Source organism: Gallinula chloropus, assembly GCF_964237585.1.
Source record: "Gallinula chloropus genome assembly, chromosome: 21".
NCBI lineage: Eukaryota > Metazoa > Chordata > Aves > Gruiformes > Rallidae > Gallinula > Gallinula chloropus.
Window position 1 is genome coordinate 5,251,310 of NC_140106.1, and position 22,315 is coordinate 5,273,624.

The window sequence follows — 22,315 nt, forward strand, 5'->3', positions numbered from 1 at the left end:
TCATTCAAAGGCTGGACAGTGCTGGACTGGTCTTGAAACACGTGGCTGGCTGTGCTGGATGTCCATTAAGGCCAGGGTGAATGTGGGTGGGGTGAGGGGGTCCTGCTCTGATGTTGGTTCCAGCTCTCAGCGGCGCCGGGGTCCGTTGTCTGGCTGTCGAGCAGCGAGGTGTAGCTGCTGGTTTTGGACCGGCCAACCTTGTGCCTGTGGAGACAGGAGGATTCTGAGGACGTGTCCAAGCTGCGGTGTTGGGGGGTACAGGGTGGGCTGTGGACACAGAGGGGTCTGTGCAGAAAACGGGGTTCTCAGCACACTCTGGCTCATCTGGGCTCTGCTCGCCTGCCGCTGGCTCGTCCCCTCACGGAGACGAAGGGGAGTTGGGGTGCAGCTGGGACAGCCTGGCTCCTCTCTTTCTCTGCCCGACCTCTAAGTGCTTCATGGCTAATAGCAGCCATGACACACAGAGGTTTGGAAACCAACTGTCCCCCACCTGCTCCCCATCGACTCATGTTCGCCTTGTCCTCCATAGAGAGATGGCCCAACACAATAGCATCCCAAACAGGATGGAGCCCAGGATGGCCGCAGCACCTTCTATACAGTATGTTTGGATATTTCCTGCACTCATTGCACGTGCACTTCTTCCTTCCACACGTGGAGACACAATTCTGGACGTGAGCATGTCCTGTATGTGATAGATGAGCCTTGTAGGAAATCGGAATAACGCCACCCATCCTGGCTGATTATTTTAATTATTGTATGTATCTGGGAGCAATTAATTAGACCATGTCAAGGACCCCTGTTAGGTGTGAGGATTCAAAGGTCCTTAAAGTTAATGTTAACAGAAAAATCCCTAAGATCACGATCTGAGGTGGTGTTACAGAACAGGAGAGGTTTAGATCTCCTGTTTTTAAAACAAGGGGGACTTTGTGTAGCCTTAGGAGAAGAATGCTGTATTTATGCAGATCATACCGGCATTGTTAGAGATAGTGTGGGGAAACTTAGGGAAGGGTTGGAAAAGAGATGACGAGAAAGAGATTCTCAACAAGGCTGGTATGAACCATGGTTTAACTCTACCCTGCAGTGCCACTCCAGCCCGTGCAGCCTGGAATATGCCCGTGGCAGCAGCCACGAACCCTGTGCCACCCCATGGGGCGCCTGGGCCTGGAGCAGCTCCAACAACCTGGGGTTGCAGGGCCACCAAGAGAAGGATAAGGAGGCAAGAGGGAGCCATGGCCCTTCCTGCCTGAATAATGCTTTTAATAGTGGAAGATCCTATGCCCTGCACGTCGGCAGATCCCATACCCAGGGTCCTGACTGCTGACCTCATGGGCATTCATGTCCCTGCGTGCCCCAAGGTGCAGTTTGGCCAAGGAAACTCCTGGGTTTGCTGCTGTCACGATCAAGAAAGTTGTGCTCTGATCTGTATGTGTCAATACACATTTATTTGGGGTGGGGAGCTGGATTGCATTCATTCAAAGGCTAGACGGTGCTGGACTGGTCTTGCAACACGTGGCTGGCTGTGCTCGATGTCCATTAAGGCCAGGGTGAATGTGGGTGGGGTGAGGGGGTCCTGGTCGGATGTTGGTTCCAGCTCTCAGCGGCGCCGGGGTCCGTTGTCTGGCTGTCGAGCAGCGAGGTGTAGCTGCTGGTTTTGGACCGGCCAGCCTTGCGCCTGTGGAGACAGGAGGATTCTGAGGATGTGTCACAGCTGCGGTGTTGGGGGGTACAGGGTGGGCTTCAATGCCATCCACATTGCGGGACACAGGCACTCAGCTGCATGTGGAGCTGTGGGCACACAGGGCTCTGTGTAGAAAACGGGGTGTCAGGAACCCTCTGGCTCATCTGGGGTTCTGCTCGCCTGCCGCTGGCTCGTCTCCTCTCAGAGACGAAGGGGAGTTGGGGTGCAGCTGGGACAGCCTGGCTCCTCTCTTTCTCTGCCCAACCTCTAAGTGCTTCATGGCTAATAGCAGCCATGGCACACAGAGGTTTGGAGACCAACCGCCCCCCACCTGCTCCTCATCAACTCGTCCTTCAAAGAGAGATGGCCCAACACAACAGCATCCCAAACAGGATGGAGCACAGGATGGCTGCAGCGCCTTCTATACAGAATGTTTGGATATTTCCTGCACTCAATGCACGTGCACTTCTTCCTTCCACACCTGGAGGAACAAATCACAACGTGAGCATGTCCTGTGCACCACAGATAACCTCCCAAGTGTCCAGGAAATGTTCTGACTTTTTTAGCCTCACTGAAGCAGTGAAAATCCTGGGGCTGCCATGTTCCCTCAGTTTCAGAAGCAGCAGAGGAAACGCTGCAAGCCTCCCCTTCTCCTCTCAGGTTTCCTTTAAGCTTAAGTTCCTTAAGCTCCACCACTTGAACGCCCCTGTTTTAGGACTTGCTTCCCTTATGGCTCCTGCAAGACAGCCCAGTACCTGGATTCAGTGGGAAACGTTCATCTCCTCGGGCACGTCAGGCTTCCCCGGGCTTGGGCAGCACTGCCAAGGGTCAGAGAAAGGTAAAGCCTCAGCGTGGCTCCGGCACAGAGGGTGCAGGGGGATGGGGCAGGTGCCCTCTGAGCCGTGCCCGCTCTGGCAGGGCATCCCTTTGGGCCTGAGTGCACGGGAGGGAGCCGCTCGCCTCTCTTGTGCCCGGGACTGCTCCTGGCAAGCTCTGGGATGCTCCTGGCTCCTTTCGGAACAGGCTCCCTGCACTCACAGGCTGGCTGATGACGCCGTGAGCAGCAGCGGCACCGGGGGAAGAGGCAGCACACACACAGGTCTTTGATTTGTGACTCTGGACGACCAAAGCACAGCAATTACCTGGCATGACATCTGACAGACTTGTCCTCTTATTCTCCTCAGAGCCTGGCACTGGCTGGCTCTGTCCTTCCTGAACCACCTCCTTCTCCACAGCCCCACCGTCCATCTCTTTAGAAAGAAAGTGAGACAGTTGAATGAGATGTACCTGTTCCTAATGAGGAGCGTGGTCTCTTCAGGGCTTCAGGGCTTGTGCAGAAGAGCCTGCTGGCCCCTGAGAGCCTGCCCTGGTGCTGCCCCATCTGCTCCCCGGGGCTGTGTGCTGTTCCAGCCTGTCCCATGGGGACTGGGGTTCACTCAAGGAGAGCACAGCAGGGCTAGATGTGGAAGGCTGTTTTCCTGACAGGACATCTCCTGAGGACAGCCGTCTCTGAGGCTGAAAGCCAGCACTCAGCCGGGCAGCCTGAGAGCCATGGCCCTGGGCACGGGGCTGTGACAATCCCAGGGCTTGGAGAAGTGCTCCCCTGGGCTATTCCTGGCCCCTGCAGTGCCGCTCCAGCCCGGGCAGCCTGGAAAATGCCCGTGGCAGCAGCCACGAACCCTGTGCCACCCCATGGGGCGTCTGCCAACTCCTCCCTGCGGAGCTGATCACAGCTCACCCAGACCCACTCTTCACCCAGCCTGGCACAGCCCTTCCTCACCACGAGCTCAGCCCCACTGTCACCCAGAGGGGCAGAGGGTCCTGCTCCATGTTGCCATTCCTGGCCGCTGCCCTTGCCTACCGACTACCTAATTTCAAAGTTGGACGTGGAGCAGCTCCAACACCCTGGGGTTGCAGGGACACCAACAGAACGATAAGGAGGCAGGATGTTGCCATGGCCCTTCCTGCCTGAATAATGCTTGTAATGCTGCCGCTGCTTGCAGCTGCTGCTAGCACTACTGTTCCCAACTGCACAGCTCACCCTATCCTACTGTTCACCCAGCCTGGTCCAGCCCTTCCCCAGCACGAGCTCAGCCCCACTGCCAGCCAGAGGGGTAGAGGGTTCTGCTCCATGCTGCCATTGCTGGCTGCTGCCCTTGCCTATCGACTACCTAATTTAAAATTACCTACAAGCAGGAAACGTGAGGAGATCCAGTCGCCCTGAATCCTCCATCCTGACGCTCCGGTGGCTCTGCTCAGGGAACACAACTCACACAGGGAACAAGTTGAGACAGATGCGGATCTTTTGGGATGGTTACCGGCGGGTGCCGGGTGGAAACCATTGCATGAATTTGCCCTGTACAGTCAGCGTCAGTGACTCCTGTTTGTACAGAAATGCCATTACTAGCACTGCTGGATTTTCCTATCAACAAAGCACTCAGTCTGCCAATTGGTCTCCAGGCATCAGGGGGAACTTTGTTAACATCCCAGTTCAGGATGGTTACTGTGTCGGCGGTAGATACATCCATGCCGGCAGATCAGTTGGTCTTCCCTGGTTTCCATTCATTCAAAGGCTGGACAGTGCTGGACTGGTCTTGAAACACGTGGCTGGCTGTGCTGGATGGCCATAAAGGCCAGGGTGAATGTTGGTGGGGTGAGGGGGTCCTGCTCTGATGTTGGTTCCAGCTCTCAGCGGCGCCGGGGTCCGTTGTCTGGCTGTCGAGCAGCGAGGTGTAGCTGCTGGTTTTGGACCGGCCAGCCTTGCGCCTGTGGAGACAGGAGGATTCTGAGGATGTGTCCCAGCTGCGGTGTTGGGGGGTACAGGGTGGGCTGTGGACACAGAGGGCTCTGTGAAGAAAACGGAGTTCTCAGCACACTCTGGCTCATCTGGGGCTCTGCTCGCCTGCCACTGGCTCGTCCCCTCACGGAGACGAAGGGGAGTTGGGGTGCAGCTGGGACAGCCTGGCTCCTCTCTTTCTCTGCCCAACCTCTAAGTGCTTCATGGCTAATAGCAGCCATGGCACACAGAGGTTTGGAGACCAACCGCCCCCCACCTGCTCCCCATCAACTCACTTTCGCCTCGTCCTCCATAGAGAGATGGCCCAACACAATAGCATCCCAAACAGGATGGAGCCCAGGATGGCCGCAGCGCCTTCTATACAGTATGTTTGGATATTTCCTGCACTCATTGCATGTGCACTTCTTCCTTCCACACCTGGAGGAACAATTCTGGACGTGAGCATGTCCTGTATGTGATAGATGAGCCTTGTAGAAAATCGGAATACCACCACCCATCCTGGCTGATTATTTTAATTATTGTATGTATCTGGGAGCAATTAATTAGACCATGTCAAGGCCCCTTGTTAGGTGGGAGGATTCAAAGGTCCTTAAAGTTAATGTTAACAGAAAAATCCCTAAGATCACGATCTGAGGTGGTGTTACAGAACAGGAGAGGTTTAGATCTCCTGTTTTTAAAACAAGGGGGACTTTGTGTAGCCTTCGGAGAAGAATGCTGTATTTATGCAGATCATACCGGCATTGTTAGAGATAGTGTGGGGAAACTTAGGGAAGGGTTGGAAAAGAGATGACGAGAAAGAGATTCTCAACAAGGCTGGTATGAACCATGGTTTAACTCTTCCCTGCAGTGCCACTCCAGCCCGTGCAGCCTGGAATATGCCCGTGGCAGCACCCACGACCCCTGTGCCACCCCATGGGGCGCCTGGGCCTGGAGCAGCTCCAACACCCTGGGGTTGCAGGGCCACCAAGAGAAGGATAAGGAGGCAGGAGGGAGCCATGGCCCTTCCTGCCTGAATAATGTTTTTAATGGTGGAAGATCCTATGCCCTGCACGTCGGCAGATCCCATGCCCAGGGTCCTGACTGCTGACCCCAAAATGTCTCTGGCTGTACTGGACGGGCCTTGAGGCCGGGCAGCTTTTCAAGCTACAAGTGGCAATGGCTGCTGCAGTTGCCTCGGCTCTCAAGAGGATCTGGGATCGGTTGTCCATCTGTCCTGCTGCAAGGTGCAGCTGGCGGTGTGGGACCAGGCTCCTGAAGCTGCACCCAGGGGCCTGCAGAGACAGGAGGCTGCCAAGGCCCTGCCATGGCTGCAGTGCTGGGTGCTGCAGGATGTTCTTCCACACCGTCTGCAATGTGGGACACAGGCACTTGGCTGCACGTGGAGATGTGTCCCCTGTTTGGAGGGCCACAGGTCCTTCTTGTCTGTCAAACCACCCCAGAGGGATGCAGGCTCTCACCCAGGGCCCTTCTGCAGGCCTCTCCCAAGGGCTGCTCTCTGCCCTCGTCACCCAGAAAGGCCCAGACCTGCTCACATGGCCGCACGGCTGGTGATTGCCCAGCTCTCTGGTCTGACCAGGTCTCTCTTTGAGGTCTAAAAGACTCATTTTAGGGGTCCAAGGCCTCATGGAAAAGTTCCAAGCTGCACTTTTAAGGTGACAGGACTCCCCTCCTTAGGAGCCCAGACCATCCACTTGAAGGCCTCAAGCCTGCTTTTGAAGGCCCCCCCACTGCCTCCACGTGAGAATACAGAGCCTCCTTCTCTGGCTCCAGAGTGTCGCTTTTAGGAACCATAGCCCAATTGTGAAGGTTCAGCACAGAGTTTTGTGTGCCCAAAGTCAGGTTTTAGCAACCAAATTCCTCACGCAGGGAAAAAGGCGTCATTTGTCCAGGCGAGAGTCTGTGGCGAAGCTGGGAGTGTGGTTCACCTGCCAAAAGAAGGAGCTAATTCACACCCCAGCTCCCTGAAAGTGCTGCCAGCAGCCAAGCACAGCCCCAGCCTGGCCCCAAATCCAGCCCCAGACCCAGCCCACCCTGCCCCACACTTTCCGATGATGTCGGCCAGACACAGAGGGAAAAGAGAATCAGCAAAGGGACAGCAGGGATCCTCCCCCAGAGCCGAGGAAAACCGGCGCACATGGAAACCAGCAGGCAGAATGGGAAGCTGGGCTGTAAAGTGGTGCCCTTGACCACCTGCTGAGGCACCAGATTATGTTCCAGCAGTGCAATTATGTGTCCAGTTACAGACACGGCCTCCCAGGTAGCCACGATCTCTGCAAAGCCAGGGAAAGAGGCATCAGACGCACAGCTCCTCGGCAAGCTCCTTGCCCAGGGTGGCAAATGCCAGCAGCTAAACCAGTCCAGAAAATCACCATGGTCACAGTCATTGAGGAAACCACCAAAGCACCGCCCCAGCATGCCAGTGCTCCTGAGGGGAGGGAGACTGAGGCTTCCCCATCCTGCCCCTCGCCTCATGGACCTTTTACTGGGCATCAGGGCTGGCTCTGCCCAGCACTGAGAGCCACCAGCACAGCCAGGAGCAGCTCTCTTAAATGCCACTGCTGTGTCTCCTGGTGCAGGCAGGTTCTGAGGCACTGCAGAGAGGCCGGGCGCCACCGGCATGGGGAACGCTTGTCCTGAACCCTGGGGCTTCTCTTGGGAGCTGCTCTGGCGTGGGAGCATTGCAGCAGCAAAGGCTCCAAAGCCACCTTCTTTTTGCTGTCTAAAGGCTCTGTTTCAGTGGCAAAGTGTCATTTTCAAACTCCAGAGAGGCCTTCTTGGTGTCACAATCCTCATTTTGCAGCTCCACAATGTCACTTTGATTGCCCAGGACATCATTTCTACAGTCTCAACTGCATTTTGAGTTTCCAAACACACCTTTTTGTGGACCAAACTCTTGGGTTCAGGCTCCCTATTTATGGAGGCCGATCCCATGCCCTGCACATTGGCAGATCCCATGCCCAGGGTCCAGACTGCTGACCCCATGGGCATTCATGTCCCTGCGTGCCCCAAGATGCTGTTTGGCCCAGACCTGGGGATCTCCTGGGTTTGCTGCCGTCATGAGCCAGACAGCTGAGCTCTGATCTGCATTTATTGCTGAGCTGTTCTATGGAAATAAATGTTGAAGCCTCAGCTGTTGGTCAGGAGTCTGTCGTCACACCCCAAACCTGTCCCTTGTTTGGGCTGCCTCAGGCCCTTACAGGAGGACGGGGCAATGGGATTGGGGGTGGTCTCCCTTCATCTCAGGGCTGGATGGTGCTGGGCCAGTCCTGCAAAATGTCTCTGGCTGCATTAGATGGGCATTGGGGCTGGGCAGCTTTTCAAGGGTTATTGGCGGGAGTTGTGCCCCTGGTGTTCCAGGGCTGCCAGGCTGACTTTCCAGTTACAGTTCTGGACCAAAGCTTCATTTGGGCAAGGAGGGGCAAGAGGCTGCTGAGGGGACTGGAAGACAAATGTTGTGAGGGGCGTCTGAGGGAAGCCGGGCTGTTTAGTCTGGAGAAGAGGAGGAGGCTCAGGGGAGACCTAATGGCTCTCTACAACTCCCTGAAGGGAGAATGTAGAGAGGGGGTCGGTTGACCTTGTCTCCCTAGTGAGAAGCAATAGGACAAGAGGAGATGGCCTCAGTTGTGCCAGGGGAGGTGTAGCTTGGACGTGAGAGAGAATTTCTTCCAACAGAGGGTTTTCAGGCCTTGGAAGGGGCTGCCCCGGGAGGTGGTCGAGTCACGAGCCCTGGGGGTATTTAAAATACATGGAGAAGCAGTGCTTAGGGACATGGTTCTGCGATGGCTTTGGCAGGCTAGCTAGATGTTGGGACTTGACGCTGTGACAGGTCCCTGCTGCAAAGACAGCTGAAGGATTCTGTGATTCTATGATGCCTTGTGGCCATCGAGGAGGCAACAGGTTCCCCCCATTTACAGGGCCCAAAGCCTGGTTTCTAGCACCTGTGTCATGATGGGGGGGTCCCATGCCCATCTGCCTGCCTGCTGACCCTGTGAGCATGCGTGGCCCTGCGTGCCCCAAGGTGCAGTTTGGCCCAGGGAACTCCTGGGATTGCTGCTGTCACAATCAAGAAAGTTGTGCTCTGATCTGTATTCCTCTCTACACATTTATTTGGGGTGGGGAGGTGGTTTCCATTCATTCAAAGGCTGGACGGTGCTGGACTGGTCTTGCAACACGTGGCTGGCTGTGCTGGATGTCCATTAAGGCCAGGGTGAATGTGGGTGGGGTGGGGGGGTCCTGCTCTGATGTTGGTTCCAGCTCTCAGCGGTGCCGGCTTCCATTGTCTGGTTGTCCAGCAATGAGGTGTAGCTGCTGGTTTTGGACCGGCCAGCCTTGCGCCTGTGGAGACAGGAGGATTCTGAGGATGTGTCACAGCTGCGGTGTTTTTGGGGTACAGGGTGGGCTTCAATGCCATCCACATTGTGGGACACAGGCACTCAGCTGCATGTGGAGCTGTGGGCACACAGGGCTCTGTGCAGAAAACTGGGTGTCAGGAACCCTCTGGCTCATCTGGGGCTCTGCTCGCCTGCCGCTGGCTCGTCCCCTCTTAGAGACGAAGGGGAGTTGGGGTGCAGCTGGGATATCCTGGCTTCTCTCTTTCTCTGCCTGACCTCTAAGTGCTTCATGGCTAATAGCAGCCATGGCACACAGAGGTTTGGAGACCAACCGTCCCCACCTGCTGCCCATCAACTCACTTTCCCCTCGTCCTCCATAGAGAGATGGCCCAACACAACAGCATCCCAAACAGGATGGAGCCCAAGATGGCTGCAGCGCCTTCTATACAGTATGTTTGGATATTTCCTGCACTCATTGCACGTGCACTTCTTCCTTCCACACCTGGAGGAACAATTCACAACGTGAGCATGTCCTGTGCACCACAGATAACCTCCCAAGTGTCCAGGAAATGTTCTGACTTTTTTAGCCTCACTGAAGCAGTGAAAATCCTGGGGCTGCCATGTCCTCTCGGTTTCAGAAGCAGCAGAGGAAACGCTGCAAGCCTCCCCTTCTCCTCTCAGGTTTCCTTTAAGCTTAAGTTCCTTAAGCTCCACCACTTGAAAGTCCCTGTTTTAGGACTTGCTTCCCTTATGGCCCCTGCAAGCAGCCCAGTACCTGGATTCAGTGGGAATTGTTAATCTCTTCGGGCACGTCAGGCTTCCCCGGGCTTGGGCAGCACTGCCAAGGGTCAGAGAAAGGTAAAGCCTCAGCGTGGCTCCGGCACAGAGGGTGCAGGGGGACGGGGCAGGTTCCCTCTGAGCCGTGCCCGCTCTGGCAGGGCATCCCTTTGGGCCTGAGTGCACGGGAGGGAGCCGCTCGCCTCTCTTGTGCCCAGGACTCCTCCCGGCAAGTTCTGGGATGCTCCTGGCTCCTTTCGGAACAGGCTCCCTGCACTCACAGGCTGGCTGATGACGCCGTGAGCAGCAGCGGCACCGGGGGAAGAGGCGGCACACACACAGGGCTTTGACTTGTGACTCTGGACGACCAAAGCACAGCAATTACCTGGCATGACGCCTGACTGACTTGTCCTCTTATTGTCCTCAGAGCCTGGCACTGGCTGGCTCTGTCCTTCCTGAACCACCTCCTCCTCCACAGCCCCACCGTCCATCTCTTTAGAAACAAAGTGAGACAGTTGAATGAGATGTCCCCGTTCCTCCTGAGGAGCGTGGTCTCTTCAGGGCTTCAGGGCTTGTGCAGAAGAGCCTGCTGGCCCCTGAGAGCCTGCCCTGGTGCTGCCCCATCTGCTCCCCGGGGCTGTGGGCTGTTCCAGCCTGTCCCATGGGGACTGGGGTTCACTCAAGGAGAGCACAGCAGGGCTAGATGTGGAGGGCTCCTGTTTTCCTGACAGGACATCTCCTGAGGACAGCCGTCTCTGAGGCTGAAAGCCGGCACTGAGCCGTGCAGCCTGAGAGCCATGGCCCTGTGCACGGGGCTGTGACAATCCCAGGGCTTGGAGAAGTGCTCCCCTGGGCTATTCCTGGCCCCTGCAGTGCCGCTCCAGCCCGGGCAGCCTGGAAAATGCCCGTGGCAGCAGCCACGAACCCTGTGCCACCCCATGGGGCGCCTGGACCTGGAGCAGCTCCACACCCTGGGGTTGCAGGGCCACCAACAGAAGGATAAGGAGGCAGGAGGGAGCCATGGCCCTTCCTGCCTGAATAATACTTGTAATGCTGCTGCTGCTTGCAGCTGCTGCTAGCACTACTGTGCTGTTCCCCACTGCACAGCTCACCCAATCCCACTGTTCACCCAGCCTGGCACAGCCTTTCCCCACCACGAGCTCAGCCCCACTGTCAACCAGAGGGGCAAAGGGTTCTGCTCCATGCTGCCATTGCTGGCTGCTGCCCTTGCCTACCGCCTACCTAATTTCAAAGATGGACCTGGAGCAGCTCCAACACCCTGGGGTTGCAGGGCCACCAGCAGAAGGATAAGGAGGCAGGAGGTTGCCATGGCCCTTCCTGCCTGAATAATGCTTGTAATGCTGCCGATGCTTGCTGCTGCTACCACTACTGTTACATCAGCTATGAGAATATACAGCATGTTAAGGCTTTTAGGGACAAGATAGTGTGTGTCTTTATCACTATGGAAAGTCTCTGTGAACTCAGAATTAAAACAGTGGATGCTGGTTATGGACCTTGAGGCAAAACAATAAGTATATGAGGAAACTGGCTGTGGATATGAAAGATCAGCCGAAGATGGAATGAGCTTGTGCAAAGATGGGGATCACTCAGGGACACAGTGAGGAAGACTATCAGCGACCCCCAAAGGACCCCACTCAACAGAACTACGCCTGTACAGGGGACATTTACATATGATAATCATTTCCAGGAAATAACATGAATACGCTAATCATTACCCTCCCCTCTTTGTATTGAAAACACTAATCAGAGTTAAGCAATGATTTTTAAAGAATAAGAATATCGATAAAGTGAAGCAATCAAAAGCCAATCACTGCAAAGGTCACGCTAAGAAGCGAGCATTTTTGCACAATGATTTCACTAACAACTGTATAAATATGTTGTGCTTTGTACCTTTGGGGGAACACATCCTTGGTGGATCTATCCCCTGTGTTCCCCAGCACTGGAATAAAAGAAATGCCTGCTTATGTGCTTTGTCTAGATAAGTTCTTCGCGATTGCGACCACTAACACCTCCATTTCCCACACTACCCTACCTCTGAGTGCTTCATGGCTAATAGCAGCCACGGAATACAGAGGTTTGGACACCACCTGCCCCCCATCAACCCACTTGTGCCTCTACCTCCACAGACAGGTGGCACAACACGAGGCCATCCCAAAACATACAGAGCCCAAGATGGCTGCAGCGCCTTCTATGCGGATTGAAATCTTTGGTATCCACAGGGTTTGTGTTTCTCCTGCCACCCGCACCCGGAGGAACACTTCTGTACATGAACGTCCAGAATTGAGGCCAGGGTGGAGGTGGGAGGGCTGGGCAGCCACTGGTCTGATGGGGACAGTTCTGCCCTGTGTGCTCGGGGTTGCCGGGCCACTTTTCAATGTACTAGTGATAACGGCTGCCGGAGTCGGCTTCATCTCTAGAGGAGCTGGGATCGGTTGTCTGTCTGTCCCGCTGCAAGGTGCAGCTGGCAGTGTGGGACCAGGCTCCTGAAGCTGCAGCCCGTTGCCTGTGGAGACAGGAGGCTGCCAAGGCCCTGCCAGGGCTGCAGTACTGGGCGCTGCAGGGTGCCGTTCAGCGCCGGCTGCACTGTGGGATGCAGGCACTTAACTGCACGTGGAGTTGTGTCCCCTGTTTGGAGAGCCACAGGTCCTTCTTGCCTGTCAAACCACCCCAAGAGGGATGCAGGCTCTCACCCAGGGCCCTTCTGCAGGCCTCTCCCAAGGGCTGCTCTCTGCCCTCGTCACCCAGAAAGGCCCAGCCTTGGACCTGCTCCCATGGCCGCACGGCTGGTGATTGCCCAGCTCTCTGGTCTGACCAGGTCTCTCTTTGAGGTCTAAAAGCCTCATTTTGGGGGTCCAAGGCCTCATGGAAAAGTTCCAAGCCGCATGTTTAAGGTGACAGGACTCCCCTCCTTAGGAGCCCAGACCATCCCCTTGAAGGCCTCGAGCCTGCTTGAGAAGGCCCCCCCACCGCCTCCACGTGAGAGTACAGAGCCTCCTTCTATGGCTCCAGTGTGTCGCTTTTAGGAACCATAGCCCAATTTTGAAGATTCAGCACAGAGTTTTGTGTGCCCAAAGCCTGGTTTTAGGGTGCAAACCCCTCAAGCAGGGAAAAAGGCCTCATCTGTTTCATGCTCAAAGCCCTGTTTTCAGCCTCCAAAGGCCCAGTTTTAGGCAGCAACACATCGCCTGGGGGCACCAAACCCGTTTCCAGGGTGGAAAGTTACATTTTCATTCCTACAGCTCCACTGTCAGCACCCAAAGTCCGGTTCTTTTTTTCGCCTTCTGCTTGGCTCCAGCCAGCCTGCACCTGGTCCTCACTTTCACCCTGTTCCCTGAGCTTGTTACAAAGTGAGCGATTTCTCTGTCTCAGGGGGAGGCAGGAATGTTGTCCAGGTCAAGTTTTTTGTCATCAGGGCCAGGTTGCTGGCAGACCTGCTGCATCCCCCGACAATTCCCCCTTTTTGTATTTCTGTCACAAAAAAGGCCTGTAGAGATTTCTGCAGGCCCCTTTACAGAAAGCTCAACAAACACTCCAGTAGGAGTAAGACAACTACTACAATCATCAAAGCCAATAATCCCATTTGGACCATTGACAGCATCCATCCTGAAATTCCCCACTCACTAAACAAGCTGTCCAGTCCAACGAACCCGTTTTATTTTCGTATCTTTTGTGTTTGAGCTCTTAATTTTTTGAATGCTCGCATGAGTCGACTGAGAGTGGTCAGACAGGTTCATGCAGCACATGCCAGCAAAATCTTGACATCCATGCGCATGAGCCAGTAAGAGAAAGTCAATTGCTGCAAGGTGGTATGTCTTCCAGAATCCACATATGTAGCCAGGGCACTTAATACCTTTGTTGTTGCATTTGATTGCTTTGCCAACCAACAGGCTACCTTATTTAATTGAGTCCAACCCTTTGATGCAGCAGCTCTGGAAGAAACAAGCTGGCAGCAATTGTCTTTCCTCTAGTCAGGTAAAACTGGCTTCTCATTTCATGCAGGCACCCATTGTGGTCTTGCCCTGGCACCCCCAAAGTGGAAAATGCCTTTTGGAAGTGTCGATTAATATCCTTTCCAGTTTCCCCTGCGGGGGCTGTAGCTACGGGTGCATGAGGGTACGGATCCACAGTTACATGCACATATTTTAAGCACCCAAATACATTAACATGTGTAACACCCCATTGCCAAAGCTGCAACGCTTGCAGCCTCTGGGGGTTGGTCCCATGGAAAACTGGTTCGTGATTCACTGCTCATTCACTAAGTTTTGCAGGGCCTGCAATTTTTCCAGAGGTAGGGGCCACTGGTCCACACACACAGGTTTCTCAGTTAACCATGTCAAGGTTCAGGTGGGCTGTTTAAGGCCCTGCAACACAGTGGCCCCTGTCAAAAATCCCTTGTAAATTTTACTCCCCAGTGTGATAAACACTCTCTGCCCTAGAAGGTCAAGGGGGCATGTGTCACGTCTGGGCAGACCGTAGCTGTTTGGCCCTCCAAATTAGTGATGAGAATTGGCTTGGCTGACACCCTGCCTTGTGCTGCCCTCCCAAGCCAAGCACCCCGACCCCCGCACTGACAAGTGGCCATGGACTGGGACAGAGAAGGTGTGAGATAATAGTGACGTCTGCTCCAGTGTCCAAAAGGCCCTGGACTCGAAGGGACGATGGTGAGTGGTTTCTCTTGACAAGTGTGAAGGACAGCTGGGGCCGCTGATCCATCACCTGCTGCCAGCAGGAAACGTGAGGAGATCCAGTCGCCCCGAATCCTCCATCCTGACGCTCCGGTGGCTCTGCTCAGGGAACACAACTCACACAGGGAACAAGTTGAGACAGATGCGGATCTTTTGGGATGGTTACCGGCGGGTGCCGGGTGGAAACCATTGCATGAATTTGTCCTGTACAGTCAGCGTCAGTGACTCCTGTGGGTACAGAAATGCCATTACTAGCACTGCTGGATTTTGCTATCAACAAAGCACTCAGTCTGCCAATTGGTCTCCAGGCATCAGGGGGAACTTTGTTAACATCCCAGTTCAGGATGGTTACTGTGTCGGCGGTGGATACATCCATACCGGCAGATCAGCTGGTCTTCCCTGGTTTCCATTCATTCAAAGGCTGGACAGTGCTGGACTGGTCTTGAAACACGTGGCTGGCTGTGCTGGATGTCCATTAAGGCCAGGGTGAATGTGGGTGGGGTGAGGGGGTCCTGCTCTGATGTTGGTTCCAGCTCTCAGCAGCGCCGGGGTCCGTTGTCTGGCTGTCGAGCAGCGAGGTGTAGCTGCTGGTTTTGGACCGGCCAACCTTGTGCCTGTGGAGACAGGAGGATTCTGAGGACGTGTCCAAGCTGCGGTGTTGGGGGGTACAGGGTGGGCTGTGGACACAGAGGGGTCTGTGCAGAAAACGGGGTTCTCAGCACACTCTGGCTCATCTGGGCTCTGCTCGCCTGCCGCTGGCTCGTCCCCTCACGGAGACGAAGGGGAGTTGGGGTGCAGCTGGGACAGCCTGGCTCCTCTCTTTCTCTGCCCGACCTCTAAGTGCTTCATGGCTAATAGCAGCCATGACACACAGAGGTTTGGAAACCAACTGTCCCCCACCTGCTCCCCATCGACTCATGTTCGCCTTGTCCTCCATAGAGAGATGGCCCAACACAATAGCATCCCAAACAGGATGGAGCCCAGGATGGCCGCAGCACCTTCTATACAGTATGTTTGGATATTTCCTGCACTCATTGCACGTGCACTTCTTCCTTCCACACGTGGAGACACAATTCTGGACGTGAGCATGTCCTGTATGTGATAGATGAGCCTTGTAGGAAATCGGAATAACGCCACCCATCCTGGCTGATTATTTTAATTATTGTATGTATCTGGGAGCAATTAATTAGACCATGTCAAGGACCCCTGTTAGGTGTGAGGATTCAAAGGTCCTTAAAGTTAATGTTAACAGAAAAATCCCTAAGATCACGATCTGAGGTGGTGTTACAGAACAGGAGAGGTTTAGATCTCCTGTTTTTAAAACAAGGGGGACTTTGTGTAGCCTTAGGAGAAGAATGCTGTATTTATGCAGATCATACCGGCATTGTTAGAGATAGTGTGGGGAAACTTAGGGAAGGGTTGGAAAAGAGATGACGAGAAAGAGATTCTCAACAAGGCTGGTATGAACCATGGTTTAACTCTACCCTGCAGTGCCACTCCAGCCCGTGCAGCCTGGAATATGCCCGTGGCAGCAGCCACGAACCCTGTGCCACCCCATGGGGCGCCTGGGCCTGGAGCAGCTCCAACACCCTGGGGTTGCAGGGCCACCAAGAGAAGGATAAGGAGGCAAGAGGGAGCCATGGCCCTTCCTGCCTGAATAATGCTTTTAATGGTGGAAGATCCTATGCCCTGCACGTCGGCAGATCCCATACCCAGGGTCCTTACTGCTGACCCTGTGAGCATGCGTGGTCCTGCGTGCCCCAAGGTGCAGTTTGGCCAAGGAAACTCCTGGGTTTGCTGCTGTCACGATCAAGAAAGTTGTGCTCTGATCTGTATGTGTCTATACAAATTTATTTGGGGTGGGGAGCTGGATTGCATTCATTCAAAGGCTAGATGGTGCTGGACTGGTTTTGCAACACGTGGCTGGCTGTGCTCGATGTCCATTAAGGCCAGGGTGAATGTGGGTGGGGTGAGGGGGTCCTGCTCTGATGTTGGTTCCAGCTCTCAGCGGTGCCGGGGTCCGTTGTCTGGCTGTCGAGCAGCGAGGTGTAGCTGCTGGTTTTGGTCCGGCCAGCCTTGCGCCTGTAGAGACAGGAGGATTCTGAGGACATGTCCCAGCTGCGGTGTTGGGGGGTACAGGGTGGGCTTCAATGCCATCCACATTGCGGGACACAGGCACTCAGCTGCATGTGGAGCTGTGGGCACACAGGGCTCTGTGCAGAAAACGGGGTGTCAGGAACCCTCTGGCTCATCTGGGGCTCTGCTCGCCTGCCGCTGGCTCGTCTCCTCTCAGAGACGAAGGGGAGTTGGGGTGCAGCTGGGACAGCCTGGCTCCTCTCTTTCTCTGCCCAACCTCTAAGTGCTTCATGGCTAATAGCAGCCATGGCACACAGAGGTTTGGAGACCAACCGCCCCCCACCTGCTCCTCATCAACTCGTCCTTCAAAGAGAGATGGCCCAACACAACAGCATCCCAAACAGGATGGAGCACAGGATGGCTGCAGCGCCTTCTATACAGAATGTTTGGATATTTCCTGCACTCAATGCACGTGCACTTCTTCCTTCCACACCTGGAGGAACAAATCACAACGTGAGCATGTCCTGTGCACCACAGATAACCTCCCAAGTGTCCAGGAAATGTTCTGACTTTTTTAGCCTCACTGAAGCAGTGAAAATCCTGGGGCTGCCATGTTCCCTCAGTTTCAGAAGCAGCAGAGGAAACGCTGCAAGCCTCCCCTTCTCCTCTCAGGTTTCCTTTAAGCTTAAGTTCCTTAAGCTCCACCACTTGAACGCCCCTGTTTTAGGACTTGCTTCCCTTATGGCTCCTGCAAGACAGCCCAGTACCTGGATTCAGTGGGAAACGTTCATCTCCTCGGGCACGTCAGGCTTCCCCGGGCTTGGGCAGCACTGCCAAGGGTCAGAGAAAGGTAAAGCCTCAGCGTGGCTCCGGCACAGAGGGTGCAGGGGGATGGGGCAGGTGCCCTCTGAGCCGTGCCCGCTCTGGCAGGGCATCCCTTTGGGCCTGAGTGCACGGGAGGGAGCCGCTCGCCTCTCTTGTGCCCGGGACTGCTCCTGGCAAGCTCTGGGATGCTCCTGGCTCCTTTCGGAACAGGCTCCCTGCACTCACAGGCTGGCTGATGACGCCGTGAGCAGCAGCGGCACCGGGGGAAGAGGCAGCACACACACAGGTCTTTGATTTGTGACTCTGGACGACCAAAGCACAGCAATTACCTGGCATGACATCTGACAGACTTGTCCTCTTATTCTCCTCAGAGCCTGGCACTGGCTGGCTCTGTCCTTCCTGAACCACCTCCTTCTCCACAGCCCCACCGTCCATCTCTTTAGAAAGAAAGTGAGACAGTTGAATGAGATGTACCTGTTCCTAATGAGGAGCGTGGTCTCTTCAGGGCTTCAGGGCTTGTGCAGAAGAGCCTGCTGGCCCCTGAGAGCCTGCCCTGGTGCTGCCCCATCTGCTCCCCGGGGCTGTGTGCTGTTCCAGCCTGTCCCATGGGGACTGGGGTTCACTCAAGGAGAGCACAGCAGGGCTAGATGTGGAAGGCTCCTGTTTTCCTGACAGGACATCTCCTGAGGACGGCCGTCTCTGAGGCTGAAAGCCAGCACTCAGCCGGGCAGCCTGAGAGCCATGGCCCTGGGCACGGGGCTGTGACAATCCCAGGGCTTGGAGAAGTGCTCCCCTGGGCTATTCCTGGCCCCTGCAGTGCCGCTCCAGCCCGGGCAGCCTGGAAAATGCCCGTGGCAGCAGCCACGAACCCTGTGCCACCCCATGGGGCGTCTGCCAACTCCTCCCTGCGGAGCTGATCACAGCTCACCCAGACCCACTCTTCACCCAGCCTGGCACAGCCCTTCCTCACCACGAGCTCAGCCCCACTGTCACCCAGAGGGGCAGAGGGTCCTGCTCCATGTTGCCATTCCTGGCCGCTGCCCTTGCCTACCGACTACCTAATTTCAAAGTTGGACGTGGAGCAGCTCCAACACCCTGGGGTTGCAGGGACACCAACAGAACGATAAGGAGGCAGGATGTTGCCATGGCCCTTCCTGCCTGAATAATGCTTGTAATGCTGCCGCTGCTTGCAGCTGCTGCTAGCACTACTATTCCCAACTGCACAGCTCACCCTATCCTACTGTTCACCCAGCCTGGTCCAGCCCTTCCCCAGCACGAGCTCAGCCCCACTGCCAGCCAGAGGGGTAGAGGGTTCTGCTCCATGCTGCCATTGCTGGCCGCTGCCCTTGCCTATCGACTACCTAATTTCAAATTACCTACAAGCAGGAAACGTGAGGAGATCCAGTCGCCCTGAATCCTCCATCCTGACGCTCCGGTGGCTCTGCTCAGGGAACACAACTCACACAGGGAACAAGTTGAGACAGATGCGGATCTTTTGGGATGGTTACCGGCGGGTGCCGGGTGGAAACCATTGCATGAATTTGCCCTGTACAGTCAGCGTCAGTGACTCCTGTTTGTACAGAAATGCCATTACTAGCACTGCTGGATTTTCCTATCAACAAAGCACTCAGTCTGCCAATTGGTCTCCAGGCATCAGGGGGAACTTTGTTAACATCCCAGTTCAGGATGGTTACTGTGTCGGCGGTAGATACATCCATGCCAGCAGATCAGTTGGTCTTCCCTGGTTTCCATTCATTCAAAGTCTGGACAGTGCTGGACTGGTCTTGAAACACGTGGCTGGCTGTGCTGGATGGCCATAAAGGCCAGGGTGAATGTTGGTGGGGTGAGGGGGTCCTGCTCTGATGTTGGTTCCAGCTCTCAGCGGCGCCGGGGTCCGTTGTCTGGCTGTCGAGCAGCGAGGTGTAGCTGCTGGTTTTGGACCGGCCAGCCTTGCGCCTGTGGAGACAGGAGGATTCTGAGGATGTGTCCCAGCTGCGGTGTTGGGGGGTACAGGGTGGGCTGTGGACACAGAGGGCTCTGTGAAGAAAACGGAGTTCTCAGCACACTCTGGCTCATCTGGGGCTCTGCTCGCCTGCCACTGGCTCGTCCCCTCACGGAGACGAAGGGGAGTTGGGGTGCAGCTGGGACAGCCTGGCTCCTCTCTTTCTCTGCCCAACCTCTAAGTGCTTCATGGCTAATAGCAGCCATGGCACACAGAGGTTTGGAGACCAACCGCCCCCCACCTGCTCCCCATCAACTCACTTTCGCCTCGTCCTCCATAGAGAGATGGCCCAACACAATAGCATCCCAAACAGGATGGAGCCCAGGATGGCCGCAGCGCCTTCTATACAGTATGTTTGGATATTTCCTGCACTCATTGCACGTGCACTTCTTCCTTCCACACGTGGAGACACAATTCTGGACGTGAGCATGTCCTGTATGTGATAGATGAGCCTTGTAGAAAATCGGAATACCACCACCCATCCTGGCTGATTATTTTAATTATTGTATGTATCTGGGAGCAATTAATTAGACCATGTCAAGGCCCCTTGTTAGGTGGGAGGATTCAAAGGTCCTTAAAGTTCATGTTAACAGAAAAATCCCTAAGATCACAATCTGAGGTGGTGTTACAGAACAGGAGAGGTTTAGATCTCCTGTTTTTAAAACAAGGGGGACTTTGTGTAGCCTTAGGAGAAGAATGCTGTATTTATGCAGATCATACCGTCATTGTTAGAGATAGTGTGGGGAAACTTAGGGAAGGGTTGGAAAAGAGATGACGAGAAAGAGAATCTCAACAAGGCTGGTATGAACCATGGTTTAACTCTTCCCCCGGTTGACTAAACTCTTATACTAAGCCACTGAGAATTACAATGGTTTACTGAACAAAATGGTCATATCAAGAAAAAGGGGGGATTGTGATAGATGAGCCTTTGTTCAGTAAACCACATGTACCTTGAAACAGGTCGTAACGTTCTGATTTTGTAAGAATGATTGTGTAACGTATATGGTTAGTTGCTAACGAAGCATAGAATTGAGTTATAGGTAACTTAGAAGTGGAAACCATAGAAATTAAGTAGCCAATGAAAGAGCTTGCTGTTAAAGGTGACCAAATATGGGAGAGGGGTCAACTAAGGCACAAGTGAGGAAGAGGAGCAACTTCATCCCATCGACCACTAGGAGGTAGAAGACGACCCCCTAACAACAACTGGCGTATGTGCAGAATAAGCCTCAGTGAAACAATGGGGACCCGGAACTAAAGGACTATAAAAACCTGAATTTGGAAAGGGACGGTGCCGTTGGTAGAGCTGAGACGCTCTGGCCGCCCAGCGCTGTTTGCTTAATTGCCGCCTGCTAAATTAATAAAATTAAGTTTGTAACTGAATTAACTGGTTTCCGACTGGTGACTGGGAAACCCACGATAACAGTCCTGGGGCTGCACAGAGTTGTACTGCATGGGCTGGACCTTCACAAAGACAGACCCGAGTTCCAGCAAACTTGAAGCCCTAGTGATGCCCGAGAGACACCAAGCCACAGGCTGCTCCCGGCAGAGAATGACAGACTTGGGGCTGGAGCTGGGAGAAGATCTCAGTGGGAATCCCAACAGCCCTGGGACGGGACAGCCTGGTGCTTGCAAGGGCCTCCCAGCACAAGCTGTCAGCTCTCCCAACATCAGGAAGGGGAGTCAAACCTTGGAGCTCCCTTCCCTGGGAGACACCCATGGCCAGCCCAGCCCTGTTCCACCTTACAGCCTATGAGGGCCTCATGACCACCACTGCCAAGAGCAAGGTACCTTCTTGTTCCCTGTGATGCTGAGCCTCTTGGTGAGGAGGGTGGTGGGAGCTGTGGGCTTGGGATGGATCTGGGATCTGTCCCCAGCTGACACTCCGTGCAGGTGCTCTTTCCTCTCCGTTTTCTTCTTGCTGGTGAGAGCCTCCAGCTTTTCTTTTCTCAGTCGAATTTCCTCCATCTGCTGCCTGCCGGAGAGCAGGAGTCTCAGTCACCAGGTCAAGAGGAGCCGTAAGAACAAAAGGCGATTACGAGTCTGGACTGAACAGACCCGAAGAGAAGGGTGCAGGGAGATGGGCCAGGAGGACTTGGAAAAGAGACTCGCACGGCTGTGAGAAACCCCCTTGAATTCGGCCATGGCCGCCAGAAGGGTCGAGGATGCCTGTGCCACAGCACAGGCCCAGAAGTCAATGGAATAGGGCGTCTGCCTCTCCAGAGGACGCACTCCTGCAGACTCCTTCCCTTCCAGCGCTCACCAGCTTAGGTGCATCTGTTGAGCAGCAGAGCTGCTCCCAAGAAGAGCTCAGAAGCCAGGGGTCTCTGTGCCAGCCCTGTGAGGAGTGGGTTCTCCACAGGAGCAGCGTACCTGGCACACTCCTCCCTTGCTTTGGATGCGGCCGTTTCCCGGAAGAGGGAGATGCTCTGCTTGAAGAACGGCTCGTACTTCTCTGTCCCACACGCCGGGTAAATGCGCCGGAAACCGCCCAGGTGGGACTTCTCGTACTGCTCTGCCTGGGCCAGCCAGGCAGCCTGGTTGCTCTCCAGCTCCTGATGTCTGCAAACCGGGAGAAAGCACATGCAGGGCGGTGGGACAGGAGGCTCCAGGTGCTGCCACGGTGAGGGACAAGGGCCTGGCAAGCTTCTTTCCCCATCTGGTAGCCCCTTTTACGTGCAGGCAGGGAACCAGTGTGATCTGCGCTCCACCTATCCCCAGAGAGGGCTGGGGAAGCATTTCCAGCTCTCTCCCCTGCTGCCCAGGCTCTCGCCCTGCCCCTCAGCATTTTCCCCCAGCTAACCCAATGATAAGAGAATTCCTTTAAAAGCCCCTGCTTGAGCCGTTCCTGCCACCCCGCACACTGTCAGGAGCTTTCCTCGCATGCCAGCGGGGAGCTTGGAGCAGCTGAGGCTGCAGGGGCAGGCCGAGTATGGGGTTAACATGCTCAGCAGCTCCAGCCTGGAGTTCTCTTGGGTGTCATAATTGAAACAGGAGCTGGAGGGGTTCCTGCCAACCCACCATCCCCTTCACCCCGCAGCAGGAAAAGCCTGGGCAGTGGGCTCGATGGTGATGGACCTTGATGCACAGGACCCAGAGCACCCAGCGCCTCAAGTCTCCTCGTGC